This window comes from Hylobates moloch, unplaced genomic scaffold, assembly GCF_009828535.3.
Source record: "Hylobates moloch isolate HMO894 unplaced genomic scaffold, HMol_V3 SCAFFOLD_22, whole genome shotgun sequence".
Lineage (NCBI taxonomy): Eukaryota > Metazoa > Chordata > Mammalia > Primates > Hylobatidae > Hylobates > Hylobates moloch.
In genome coordinates, this window is record NW_026652297.1 from 19569902 (window position 1) to 19583054 (window position 13153).

Below are 13153 nucleotides of genomic sequence, written 5' to 3' on the forward strand. Positions count from 1 at the left end.
TTCAGGAATACAAGGAGATGAAGAGCAATAAAGCATGTGTAGGTATTTTAATGAAGAACATGGAAGCTGCCCATTTGAAGAGAATTGTTCCAAGTCTGCCTACCCTGATGGTGGTACAAAGGAGCCAGAAACAGAAAATGGGAACATAAACAGATCCAGGGCCCAAGGAAGGAACCAACTCTGGGAGCTCACTGAGGAAACAGAACAGCAACCCCTTTGACAACAGTGAACAAGAGTCTGTCATCTTTGAGCTAGGTGAGATGCTGCTTAAGCTCTATCTGCAGTTGGAGATGATGACCTGACAGTCTCTGATGATGAATGCAGCTTGTTTCATGATAAGCTAGATGATTTTTACAACTTGAGTATACAGCAACTTTGCATGGCGTGTGAACTGGTCTGCTGAGACTCAGATGGTGGCTGTCCCCTGTGGTCGTGTAGCAGTTGCCTGTTTCTCTCCTAGGCAGGCCTAATCAACTCCAGGTGCAGTCACAATAATTTTTACCCAGAGCTGGTTTTCTCAATCCCTCATCTTTCCCCAAGGAATATACTGTTTTCTCTATTTTAAAAAGTTAAAAAGGCCGGGCATGGTGGTTCACGCCTGTAATCCCAGCACTTTGGGAGGCTGAAGCGGGCGGTTCACAAAGTCAGGAGATCGAGACCATCCTGGCTAACACAGTGAAACCCCGTCTCTACTAAAAAATACAAAAAATTAGCCAGGCATGGTGGCGGGCGCCGGTAGTCGCAGCTACTCAGGAAGCTGAGGCAGGAGAATGGCATGAACCTGGGAGGCAGAGCTTGCAGTGAGCCAAGATCGCGCCACTGCACTCCAGCCTCAGCGACAGAGTGAGACTCTTGTCTCCAAAAAAAAAAAAAAAAAAAAGTTAAAAAAAAAAAACTTAAAGATAGTTTTCTTGTAAAATAAATTTAACTACCAGTTAGTATATGTAGGTTTGTTGTTTTACCTGTTTTCAACCAGATTCACATAGTACTTATTCAGTGTTTATGAACTTTCCATATTTATTTTGAGGACAACAGATACAAAACTAAAAGCACTGGCCCTGCTTTGGGGTCCAAGAATAGAGGTGAAGGGTAAAAGGATCTGACGTGGCAAGTAGACTTCTGCTACAGACTGAAGAGGTGGGTCCTTGAGATTTCCAGTGAAATCTGTACATCTGTGTTTATATATCTGTTTTCTACCAAGATGGTATAATTCCTACTCTGTGTACTTGTTCACTGGTTTCACTGCACACAAGAATACTACTGGGCAACCAAAACCAGGTGCAAATGTGTTGAGATGTTTAATGTGTTTCACATGATAGGAAAACAGTGAAAGAACACACATAAAGATCACGTGCATAAAATGCACATGGAGTTGGAGGGTGACGCCCAAGGGCTGAGACACCTGGTATGTGAGTGTGAGTGTGTGTGATAAGGTTCTCATCCCTGCATACATGAGACATTCCTAGCCTTAGTAGAAAAACTTGGTTCAATAGTTTGAGCCTAGTATGGCAGACACATTTTAAAGGACAAAGCAGTATATTGGTAGTTATTATTATATAGCAGTGTTAGTTTTGTCCACGTATCTATAGAAATGAGGATTAGCCAGAGCAGTTAAAACGATCTGGTTATCCCATATATTAACACATACCGGGTCTTGGATATATTATTTTATTTAATGTTTTAGTATCACCTAGGCTTTCCAGTCCAAGTACTTTTTGAAAATCTTTATCTCCTCATTGGAGTGGTTTTGCTATCTGGTTTTTGTGTTTATTTGCCTCATTCCATGCCTGAACTTTGTAGGTAGATACACATTATTTGAAACTGTATCTAGATGCTCAAATTAAGACGGTGGATAGGAGGCAGGACTAGCTTGTATCTCCCATTCTGACAGACAGAGCAACATGTGGAGACTCACATCGTGAACTTTTGCTACAATACAAGAACTACCAAAGGAACATACCAGGAAAGCCAAGAGAATCCACAGACCCTTTGAAGAAATTGGATCACTACTGCAGGTTCTCTGGGAGGCCTAAAACCTATGAGTCCACTTGCTTTCTCAAGGGGCAGGCTTGTGGTCTGGGGCAAAGTATCCGCCCTGGTAACCGGCTGCCTGGAAAAAGACTCAGTGATGTTGGAGAGGCATGATGGGGGTGAGACCAGCCTTTAAGACTGCGGGTTGCATGGAAGCAAGGTAAGGTCTGTGACTGTCAGCTTTCCCCCACTTCCCTGGTGACCTGTATGACACAGCAGAGGCAGTCACAATCCCCCTGGGAATATAACTCCATTGGACTAGGAACCATACCCTCACTCCCCCACAACAGCAGCTGCAGCAAGCTCACCCAAGGAGAGGCTGAGACACCTCTATTCCTGCCCCCGCCTGGTAGTCTTTCTCTAGCCATCCTGGTAGCCAAAGACAAAGGTCATAATCTCTTGGGAGCTCTATGGGCCTGCTCACTGCCTGAGAAACCTGAATACTTGACCAAGTGTCTCTAGGGCAAATGTGCATCCTCCCTATAGCACCATAGCTGATATGCTCTTGATGCGCCAACTCCCAGCTGGAGGACAACCAACACAAAACCAGCACACTAAACAAAAACACAACCAAGGACCCTCACAGAGTCTACTTCACTCCCCAGCTACCTCCACCAGAGCAGGTCCTGGTATTCACAGCTGCAAGACCTGAAAATGGATCACATCACAGGACTCTCTACAGACACTCACCAGTACTAGCCTGGCACCTGGTAACTCGACTGGGTGGCTAGACCCAGAAGAGCAAAAACAATCACTACAGTTTAGCTCTCAGGAAGCCCCATTCCTAGGGGAAAGGGGAGAACACCACATCAAGGGAGAACCCCATGGGACAAAAGAATCTGAAAAGCAGCCCTTGAATCCCAGATCTTCCCTCTGACATAGTCTACCCAAATGAGAAGGAACCAGAAAAACAATTCTGGTAATACGACAAAACAAGGTTCTTTAACACCACCAAAAGATCATACCAGCTCACCAGCAATGGATCTGAACAAAGACGAAATCTCTGAATTGCCAGAAAAAGAATTTAGAAAGTCAATTATTAAGCTAATCAAAGGAGGCACCAGAGAAAGCTGAAGTCCAACTTAAAGAAATCAAAAACATGACACAGGATATAAAAGGAAAATTCTTCAGTGAAATATATAGCATAAATAAAAAACAACCACAATTTCTAGAAATCAAGGACACACTCAGAGAAATGCCAAACACACTGGGAAGTCTCAGCAATAGAATTGAATAAGCAGAAGAAAGAACTTCAGAGACAGAAGACAAGGCTTTCGGATTAACCCAATCCATCAAGATAAAGAAAAATTGCTTTAAAAAAAATAAAGCATCCGCAAAGGTTGGGTCTATGTTAAACATCCAAAGCTAAAAATAATTGGTGTTCCTGAGGAAGAAAAGAAATCTAAAAGTTTGGAAAACATATTTCAGGAAATAATCAAGGAAAACTTCCCCAGTCTTGCTAGAGATCTAGACATCCAAATCTCAAGAAGCTCAAAAATACCTGGGAAATCCATCACAAAAAGATGGCCTAGGCACACAGTCATCATTACCTAAAGTCAAGATGAAGGAAAGAATCTTAAGAACTGTGGGGCAAAAGTATCAGGTAACCCAAAAAGAAAAACCTATCAGATTAACAGCGTATCTTTCAGCAGAAACCCTACAAGCTAGAAGGGACTGGGGTCCTATATTTAGCCTCCTTTAACAAAATAATTATCAGCCAAGAATTTTGTATCCAGCAAAACTAAGCTTCATAAATGAAGGAGAGATAAAGTCTTTATCAGACAAACAAATGCTGGGAGAATTTGCCACTACCAAACCAGCACCACAAGTTCTAAATCTTGAAACAAAACCTCAAAATACACCAAAATGGAACCTCCTTAAAGCATATATCTCACAGGGCCTATATAACAATGATGCAATGAAAAAATTACAAACAAACAAAAAAAAAACTAAGGGATTAAGGCAACAACTAGCATGATGAAAACAACAGTACGTCACATCTAAATACTAATGTTGAATATAAATGGCCTAAATACTCCACTTAAAAGATACAGAATGGAAGCATGGATAAAAATCCACGAACCAAGGATCTGCTGTCATCAAGAGACTCACCTAACACAGAAGGACTCACATAAGATAAAGGGATAGAAAAAGATATTCCATGAAAATGGAAACCAAAAGCAAGCAAATGTAGTTATCCTTTTGTTTTTTTTTGTTGTTTTTTTTTTTTGAGACAGAGTCTCACTTCATCACCCAGGTTAGACAACAGTGTGCAATCTAGACTCCCTGCAACCTTTGCCTCCTGGCTTCAGCTATTCTGCCGCCTCAGCCTCCCAAGTAGCTGGGATTACAGGCACCCACCACCACACCTGGCTAATTTTTGTATTTTAGTAGAGACATGGTTTCACCATGTTGGCAAGGCTAGTCTTGAACTCCTGACCTCAAGCAATCCACCCACCTATGCCTCCCAAAGTGCTGGGATTACAGGCATGAGCCACCACATCCGGCCTAGAAGTAGTTATTCTTATATCAGACAAACTAGACTTCAAAGCAACAACAGTTAAAAAAGGACAAAGAAGTCCAGGTGTGGTGGCTCACGTAATCCCAGCACTTTGGAAGGCCGACGCAGGTGGATCATGAGGTCAGGAGTTCGAGACCAGCATGGTGAAAACTCGTCTCTACTAAAAATACAAAAAATTAGCCAGGCATGGTGGTGTGTGCCTGTAATCCCAGCTACTCAGGAGGCTGAGGCAGGAGAATTGCTTGAACCCAGAAGGCAGAGGTTGCAGTGTGCCGAGGTCGCACCACTGAACTCCAGCCTGGGTGACACAGCAAGACTCCGTCTCCAAAAAAAAAAAAAAAAAAAAAAAAAGAAAGACAAAGAGGGATATTATATAATGATAAAAGGACTAGTACAACAGGAAAATGTCACAATCCTAAATATATATGCACCTAACACTGGAGCTCCCAAATTTATAAAACAATTACTACTATGCCTAAGAAATAAGACAGATGGCAACACAATAATAGTGAGGGAACTTCAATAATCCACTGACAACACTAGACAGGTCACCAAGACAGAAAGTCAAGAAAGAAACAATGGACTTAAGACTATACCCTACCACAAACAGACTTAACAGATATTTACAGAACATTCTACCCAACAATTGCAGAATATACATTCTTTTCACCAGCAGATGGAACATTCTCCAAGACAGACCATATGATACACCACTAAACAAGACTCAATAAATTTAAGAAAACTGAAATTATATGAAGTATCCTCTCTGGCCACAGTGGAATAAAACTGGAAATTAACTCCAAGAGGAACCCTCAAAACTATATAAATACATAGAAATTAAATAATCTTCTCTTGAATGATGACTTCAAGTCAATAATGAAACCAAAATGGAAATTTTAAAATTCTATGAACTGAGGGGTAACAGTGACACAACTTATCAAAACCTCTGAGACACAGCAAAAGCAGTGCTAAGAGGAAAGGTCATAGCATTAAATGCCTACATCAAAAAGTCTGAAAGAGCACAGACAATCTAAGGTCACACCTCAAGGAACTAGAGAACAAGAACAAACCAAACCTAAGCCCAGCAGAAGAAAATAAGTAACAAAGATCAGAGCAGAACTAAATGAAATTGAAACAAAAAATTACAAAAAATAAATGAAACAAAAAGCTGGTTCTTTTAAAAAAAATAAACAAAATCAATAGACCATTAGCAACATTAACCAAGAAGAGAAGAGACAAGATCCAAATAAGCTCAATTAGAAGTTAAACGGGAGATATTACAACTGATACCACAGAAATAGAAAAGATTATTCAAGGCTACTATGAACACCTGTACATGCATAAACTAGAAAATCTAGAGGAGATGGTTAATTTCCTGGAAATATACAACCCGCCTAGATTAAATCAGGAAGAAACAGAAACTCTGAACAGACCAATAACAAGCAGCGAGACTGAAACAGGAATGAAAAAATTGTCAACAAAAAAAAAGTCCAGTACCAGATGGATTTATAGCTGAATTATTTCAGACATTCAAAGAAATTGGTACTACTGTTACTGAAACTATTCCTAAAGATAAAGGGGTAATCCTCTCTAAATCATTCTATGAAGCCAGTATCACCCTAACACCAAAACCAGGGAAGAATATAACAAAAAAAAGAAAATTACAGACCAATATCCTTAATAAACATAGATGCAGCAAAACTTCCCAACAAAATACTAGCTAACTGAATCCAACAGCCTATCAAAAAGGTAATATACCATGATCAAGTGGGTTTCATACCAGGGAAATTTACTGACCCTTGTGATGCAAGGATGATTCAACATATAAAAAAAGTATTAATATACCACATTAACAGAATCAAAGATAAAAATCACATGATCATCTCAATAGATGCGGAAAAAGCATCTGACAAAAATCAACACCCTTTCACTATAAAAACTCTCTACAAACTAGGAATAAAAAGAAAGTAACATAATAAAGACTGTATATGAAAAGCCCACAGCCAACATTATATTCAATAGCAAAAAAATGGAAACTTTTCCTGAAAGATCGGGAAGAAAGCAAGGATGCCCACTCTCACTACTTCAGTTCAACATAGTACTGGAAATCCTAGCCAAAGCAATTAAGCAATAAATTAAATGCTTAATAAAATAAAAAAAATACATCTAAATCAGAAAGGAAGTAGTAAAATTGTCCCTTTTGGGCCAGGCAGAGTGGCTCATGCCTATAATCCCAGCACTTTGGGAAGCCGAGGTGGGAGGATCACTTGAGGTCAGGAGCTCGAGACCAGCCTAGCCAACATGGTGAAACCCCATCTCCACTAAAAATACAAAAGTTAGCCAGGTGTGGTGGCAGGCACCTATAATCCCAGCTACTTGGGAGGCCAAGGCAGGAGAATCACTTGAACCTGGGAGGCGGAGGTTGCACTGACCCAAGATTGTGCCCCTGCACTCCAGCCTGGGCAGCTGTGTGAGACTCCATCTCAAAAAAAAAAAAAAAAAGAAAGAAAGAAAACTCTCAAGATTTCATTTTTAAAAAACTGTTAGAACTAATAAACAAATTGAGTAAAGCAGCAGGGTACAAAATCAACATATAAAAATCAGTAATGTTTCTATACATTAACTATCTGAAAAGGACATTAGGAAAAGTTTCATTTACAATAGAAAAAAATTAACTACCTAGGAATAAACTTAAATGAGGTGAAAGGCTTGTTTATTGAAAACTACAGAACAATGATGAATGAAATTAAACAAGACACACACAAAAAAAAACACCTATGTTCACGTTTTGTTAAGACAGTATTTTTAAATGCCAATATTACCCAAAGTGATCTATAAATTCTATGCAATCACTATCAAAATTCCAGTGGTATTTTTTATAGAAATAGAAAAACAATTCTAAAATTCATATGGAACCACAAAAGACGATAAATAGCCAAATCAATCTTGTAAAAGAACAAAGCTGGAGGCATCATACTTCCTGATTTCAAAATATATTAATATTACAAAGCTACCATAATCTAAACAGCATGGTATTGGCATAACGACAGACATACAGAGCCACAAGAACACAAAAAGAGAGCCTAGAAATAAGTCCACACATATATGGTTAACTGATCTTCAACATAGATGCCAAGAATATACAATGAGGAAAGGAATGGCATCAGGAAAACTTCATATCTACATGTAAAAACCTAAAAAAAAAAAAAAAAACTGGGCCCTTTTCTTACACCATACACAAAAATCAACTAAAAATGATTTAATAAACATAAGACATGAAACTAAAACTCTTAGAAGAAAACACACAGGAAAAGCTTCGTGACACTGGTGTCAGCGATTATCTCAAGGATTTAATACCAAAAGCATAAGCAACCAAAACAAAAATAAACAAGTGGGACTACATCAAACTAAAAAGCTTCTACACAGCAAAAGAAACAATCAACAGAGTAAAAAGGCAACCTATGGAATGAGAGAAAATATTTGCAAACATGTATCTGACAAAGGGCTAGTCTCCAAATATATAAAGAACTCCTATAATTCAACAGTAAAAAAACACAAATAACTCAACTTAAAAATGTGCTAAGGACATCAACAGACATTTCTCCAAAGATATACAAATGGGCAGTAAGCACATGAAAAGATGCTCATCATTAACCATTAGGAAAATGAAAACCAAAACCACAACACAGTATTACCTCACACCTGTAAGGATAACTACTATCAAAAAACCAAAACAAAACAAAACACAACATATATATTCCAGCAGTCTCACTTTTGGGTATTTATCCAAAACAATGAAATCAGGATCTCAAACAGATATTACCACTCCAATGTTCACCAAAACACTATTCACAATGTGATAGTGATAGGTGCAGAAACCTAATGTCCACCAACAGATGAAAGGATTTTTAAAATGTGGAATATATGTACAATGGAATACTATGTAGTCTTAAAAAAGAAACTCTAGGACGGGCGTGGTGGCTCATGCCTGTAATCCTAGCACTTTGGAAGGCTGAGGCAGGCGGATCACCTGCAGTCAGTTCAACAACAGCCTGGTTAACATGGTGAAACCCCTTCTTTACTACAAAAATTAGCTGGGTGTGGTAGTGGGCGTCTATAATCCCAACTACTCGGGAGGCTGAGGCAGGAGAATCGCTTGAACCTGGGAGGCAGAGGTTGTAGTAAGCTGAGATGGTGCCATTGCACTCCAGTCTCGGTGAAAAGAGCAAAACTCTCTCAAAAAAAAAAAAAAAAAAAAAAAAAACAGAAAGAAAGAAATTCTAGGGATCTCGGACTCCCTGGACACTCCCTCCAGCCCAGCCTCTCTAGCTCTGCCTGCGATGCATGCTCCTGCCTCCAACTCAAAATGCCAGTGTGGAGAGGTGGAAATAAGTGTGGGGTCTGCAGGAGGGCCATGTACCACGCAGAAGAGGTGCAGTGTAATCCACCGCTACTGCTTGCTTTTTTTTTTTTTTTTTCGTACGGAGTCTTGCTCTGTTGCCCAGGCTGGAGTGCAGTGGCGCGATCTCGGCTCACTGCAAGCTCCGCCTCCCAGGTACACGCCATTCTCCTGCCTCAGCCTCCCGAGTAGCTGGGACTACAGGCACCCGCCACCATGCCCGGCTAATTGTTTGTATTTTAGTAGAGACGGGGTTTAACCATGTTAGCCAGATGGTCTCGATCTCCTGACCTCATGATCCGCCTGCCTCGGCCTCCCAAAGTGCTGGGATTACAGGCGTGAGCCACCGCGCCCGGTCCACCGCTACTGCTTTCTATGCATGGTTTGCAGGAATAATTTAGATAGCAAGACAGTGGCAATTCACGATTAAAAGATCTACTGCAAATCCTGCTATGGAAAGAAGTACAGGCCAAAAGGCTACAGTTTATGGCCAGGGCACTAGCACACTTAACATGGACCGTAGTGAGAGCCTGGGCATCAAGCCAGAGTGTTCAGCCTCACATGCCTACGACAAATCCAAAGACTTCTAAATTTGCTCGGAAATACAGAGGTGCTGAGAAGTGTTCCAGATATGGGGATTCCGTACATGCTGCTGAGAAGATAACTGGGGCTGGAAAGCCCTGGAACAAAAATTATTTCCGATGTGCAAAGTGTGGGAAGAGTCTCGAATCAACAACTCCTGACTGAAAAAGAAGGTGAAATCTATTGTAAAGGGTGCTATGCAAAGAACTTTGGGCCCAAGGGATTTGGTTATGGCCAAGGAGCAGGGCTCTTGTTCATGCCCAGTAAGGTGTAAACCCAGAACCAAGCATCACACACTGAGAATCTCTTCATAATCTAGGCACAGATAATCTTTCTAAACTACTGCAAAATTCTACCAGCACTAAGTACTATATATTACCCTGTACTCGGATAGGCTGGCTAACTCGTAGGAAGAGAGCACTATATCTTATCCTTTTGCTTTATTCGCCAGCATTTTTGGGGAACCATTTCTTTTACAATTTAAATAAAACTTCAGCTTGAAAAAAAAAAAGAAATTCTACAAAATGGCACAACATGGATGAATCTTGAGGACACCATACTAAGTGAAATAAGCCAGTCACAAAAAGACAAATGACTGCATAACTCCACTATCTAAAATAATACAAATTCATAAAAATCAAAGAGTGGAATGATGGTTAGCAGAGGCTGGGAGAAGGGGAAATGGCGAGTAGCTAATCAAAGCTCATGAAGTTTCAGTCAGTCACGATGAATAAGCACTAGAGAGCTGCTGTACAACACTGTACCTATAGCCAACAATAATGTATACTTTAAAATTCATTAAGAGACTAGATTTCTTTACCACAATATTTTTAAGAGAATATTTTCGCAAGTAAAAAAAAAGTTTTCACCTGATCCCAAGTTTTAGTAGTGTTTTTAAATGTTGAGGTAAAATAAAAGCAAAAGTGTTACATCTTAATTTTTAGCACACACTACCATGTAAGCGAGATTCAGAAATAATACTCTGGCACTCATTCCCAGCTGTTATGTGTTAAACACAACTGCAAACCATCTATAATACAACAACATCTAAAGTCTTACTTAGATAAAAAAAAAACCCAAAGGCGTTCACATACTATTAATCTGCTTTTAAAAAAAAGAAATGTCTTTTACCTGGTGGTTAAGTTTATCTTCATAGAATCCACTATTCTCCTCAACTACAATGGGATAATATCCCAACAAATCCATCATAAGTTGAAAGTAACAAGTCAAAAATGCATTTCATACACCTAACCTACCGAAGCGAACATCATAGCTTAGCATAGCCTATCTTAAACACACACAGCAACACTTACATTAGCCTACAGCTGAGCAAAATAATCTAATACGAAGCCTATTTTATAAAGTGTTGACTATCTCGTGTATTTAATAAATAATACTGTACTGAAAGTGAAGAACAGAAGTACAGTTTTTACTGAATGTCTGCTGCTTTCACACCATTGTGAAGTTGAAAAATCTTAAAGTCAAACCATCACAAGTCAGGGACTTGTGTGTACTTCATTTCTGGTAACCAATGACCTTATCTGCTTTAAGGATACAATCAGGGAAGTGAAATCAGTCAGTACACATTGATTTACAAAAGCTATGTTTAGAAAAACCAGTCCTCGACATGAGTAAGCAAAGTGGGCAAGAAAACACCATTTGTGTGGTTTTTGGACAATAAAAAGATAGAGAACTGAGGGCTGAATAAAAAAAGAAAAAGAAAAATTGAGCTGTCGAGTGGTTGAATAAAAAAAGAAAAAGGAGAACTGATGGATCAAGTTACACATAAAGGTAAGACATTAAAGATTCAAACAGTCCTCCAATTCATTAATCAGGGAACTTGAATTCTGCCTGCATATGGTACCAGCTGTTTCCCCGCTAAGGCAGAAGAAATTGGTACTGCAGCAGTACATAATGGCTTTGAAAAGAAAAAAAGAAGAAAGAAAAAATATATATATAAATTTAAGCACAAATCTAATCTTTAACCCTACTAATCAATCACCTTTTGGGCCTGTCCTCCAAGAAAATCATAGTTTCCACCTCACTTTATTTTTTTATTTATTTTTATTTTTTGAGATGGAGTCTTGTTCTGTCGCCCAGGCTGGAGTGCAGTGGCGCGATCTCTGCTCACTGCAACCTCTGCCTCCCAGGTTGAAGCGATTCTTCTGTCTCAGCCTCCCAAGTAGCTGGGATTACAGGCACATGCCACCATGCCTGGCTAATTTTTGTTTTTATTTTAGTAGAGACAGGGTTTCACTGTGTTGCCCAGGCTGGTCTCAAACTCTTAAGCTCAGGCAATCCACCCACCTCAGCCTCCCAAAGTGCTAGGATTACAGGCGTGAGCCACTGTGCCTGGCCTCCACCTCACTTTAAACACTCATACTCCATGAGGATCTCTAAAAGGAATGTTACCTAATAGGAGACTATAAGAATCCTGTTTATTAACTATACTTAAATATTCTGTTGTCACAAATAAGTTTGCTTTACATGTCCCAGTAATGCTGCCCTTCACATATAAGGACGGCTAATCCTCTATTATTAAGATACATAACCCGTTTATTTAGCGACAGTGCATTTGGACTGACTCAGAACGCCTCAGGCTAAATATAAATAGCTAAATATAAAATCTAAAACCACACTACTGAAGTGGCATATGTAGGGGAGGTCTACCACTGAGTCCCTTTGTCTGAAATGCTTGTAGCACATTTCTGCAGCCAAGAGCCAGGTCCAGCCTGCACACTCCATACCCTACACTAAGCTTTTAGGCCTCATTCCTTCTTTGAGCTTTTTTGTGTTGGCTTGTGACAACCCTGAACCAATTACTCACACTCAGTCCCCTACCACTTAACTATCACTGCTCATCCAAACATGTCTTTTTCCCTCAACTACACTATAAACTCAATAGCTACAAGAACTGCAGGTCACAGAAACCAACACTCAGCATGCCTGACATATAGCTGGTACTCAGTAACTGTTAAATAAAAGGATAAATGAAAAACTAAGCTAAGTAACCAGACTTTTTCCCTAATTTTTTCAACTAACACTATACCCCTAAACAAAAACTGTACATTCTTATAATTAAGAATGAATTAGGCCGGGCGCAGTGGCTCATACCTGTAATCCCAGCATTTTGGGAGGCCAAGGCGGGTGGATCACTTGAGGTCAGGAGTTCGAGACCAGCCTGGCCAACATGGTAAAACCCTGTCTCTACTAAAAATACAAAAATTAGCTGGACGTAGTGGCAGGCGCCTTTAATCCTAGCTACTCGGGAGGCTGAGACAGGAGAATCGCTTGAACCCAGGAGGCGGAGGTTGCAGTGAGCCAAGATCACGCCATTGCACTCCAGCCTGGGCAACAGAGCGAGACACCGTCTCAAGGGGGAAAAAAAAAAAAAAAAACCCAGAATGAATTAATCCCAGTAAGTTCACAATTAACTCTTTTCTTTCCCAAACTTTACTAAGAGGTAGGAAGGAACCCTCCTGTCATCCAAAGCAACAAACAAGTCAAAGAAGATTCAACAATCCAACTGCTTTCCCCTAAGTGCTAATGCTCTATTTGCTCTGTATTATAACAACTGCAGAATATCCAGATGGTTCTCATACTTATTCACAAGTAATTGG

General features: G+C 39.9%; 1 protein-coding gene and 1 pseudogene across 2 annotated transcripts in view; one reads left to right on the forward strand and one right to left on the reverse strand.

The window, feature by feature from the left end:
• ATP2C1 (ATPase secretory pathway Ca2+ transporting 1) overlaps positions 1-13153 on the reverse strand; it is a 146368-nt gene that overhangs the window by 74885 nt on the left and 58330 nt on the right. The window lies entirely within an intron of this gene.
• Positions 8919-10101, forward strand: LOC116461827 (cysteine and glycine-rich protein 2-like; annotated as a pseudogene).